We start from the raw sequence: 2119 nt of genomic DNA on the forward strand, positions 1-2119 counted from the left end.
TATTTGATTTGATTTTATTTTATTTTATCTTATTTGATTTGATTTGATTTTATTTTATTTGATTAGATTAGATTTTATTTGATTTGATTAGATTAGATTTGATTTGATTTGATTTTATTTTATTTTATTTTATTTTATTTTATTTTATTTTATTTTCTATTTTTATTTTATTTTTTTTTTTTTCTGTTTTTATTTTTATTTTTATCTTCTATCTTTCTATCTTTTATCTTCTTATCTCTTATTTTATATCTTCTCTATCTTTTTGTGCTAACAATTCTTTTTATTTTTATCTTTTATCTTTCTATCTTTTATCTACTTGTCTCTTATTTTATATCTTCTCTATCTTTTTGTGCTAACAATTGTTTTTAGGGTTTTGTGCCTAATGCCTGCAGGATGCAATTCGGTCAAGAATTTAACTATATGGGCACTCAATTCTTCAAGGTCAACAAAGGAAAGCAAGATATCTCATCTTTCAGGCAAGGAATGGAGGAATCACTAGGTCATGCATGTGACAGATACAAAAGCCTATTAAGAAAGACTCCCACACATGGATTTGACGAGGTAGAAGTAGTCCTAATCTTCCTTGGAGGTCTTGGTTCACAAACCAAGATGATGCTTGACGCCTCAGCTGGAGGTAATATCAAATGGAAGACTCCAGAGGAAGCTACGAAAATAATTGAAAACATGGCTACTAATGATAATGAGCTGAACAATGAAACAGGAGCTCCTATTCAACAAAAAGGAGTTCTACAGTTGCAATCCAATGATGCCTTGCTTGCACAAAACAAGATACTAACTCAACAATTGGAGAATCTCACAAAGATACTTGCACAACTGCCAAAAGAGTTAAAGACTGTTGCACAGGTTCAACCACAAATGTGTGAATTATGTGGTGGTGACCATATAAATGGTCAATGTGTCTTTCCAGTGGAAGCGTTAGAGGATGTTAACTTCATGGCCAATCAATTTCCATACTGTCAGGGGAACTTCAATCAAGGGTGGAAACCACACCCAAGTATTGGTCAAGGACAAAGTGGGCAAGCTGGACAATCAGGGCCATTTCACAAGCAACAACAGCAACAACAACAACAACCAACCTTATGGCAACAAATGTCTACACTTAATGAAAGATCAACAAGGTTGGAAGAAACTCTTCAGCAATTCATACAGAAAATTGAATCTTCTCAAAAGAGCACTCAAGCCGTTATTAAGAACTTGGAGATTCAAATGGGTCAGATTACCAAGCAATTGGAAGAAAGGCCTGACAAAAATTTTGGGGCTAATACTAAGGTTAACCCCAGGGAAGAGTGTGAAGTGCTAGTGAGTGTAAATGTTGAAAAAGTTGAGTTGGAAAAAGAAGAGAGAGAAGAGAGAAAAGAGAGAGAAGAGAAAGAAGAAGAGAAAATTTGTGTGAAGATTGAGAAAGTGAGTAGAAAAAGAAAAGAAAAAAAGAAAGTGAGAGAAAAGAAAAAGAGGACGAGAGAAAAAAAGAAAGAATCATATGAAAAACCTCTTCCTCATCCAAAGAAGTATCATAGGAAGGAAAAGAAATTTAAGTGCTTTATGGAAATCTTCAAGAAATTGGAGATTAAAGTTCCTATGATTGATACACTGCAACAGGTTCCTGGTTTGATCAAATTTCTGAAGTTCAGTAGAAAGAAGAAAAAGAAGATGGAACATGAGCTTTATTGGGTCAATCTAGTGACGTTAAAAGAGCGCTTGCTGGGAGGCAACCCAGTGATTTAAGAACTTTTAATTTTTGGTTTGGTGATGTAATTTTGAACCTTTGGATATTTTTGTTTTGGTTATAAGTTTGTTACAGGGTTTACATCTACTGATGGATGTTAGGCGGAAGAGTATCTACTGAAGGATACTATGTTTGTATACACCTACTAATGGGTGTTGGTAAGAAAGATTTGCATCTACTGAAGGGTGCTGGAGGATTTTGGGTTAGGCTCGTGACGTTAAACAAGCGCTACCTGGGAGGCAACCCAGTTGATTGATTTTATCTGTATTGTTTGTTTTGATTCTGCTTTAGTTGCATGATAGGGATTGAATGTTTGAGTGATCTGATAAATTAATTGCAGGGAGCAAGTGAGGGGCATGAGTAGAAGGCACC

This window comes from Vigna umbellata, chromosome 7 (genome assembly GCF_029865625.1).
Source record: "Vigna umbellata cultivar VRB3 chromosome 7, Vumbellata_1.0, whole genome shotgun sequence".
Taxonomy (NCBI): domain Eukaryota; kingdom Viridiplantae; phylum Streptophyta; class Magnoliopsida; order Fabales; family Fabaceae; genus Vigna; species Vigna umbellata.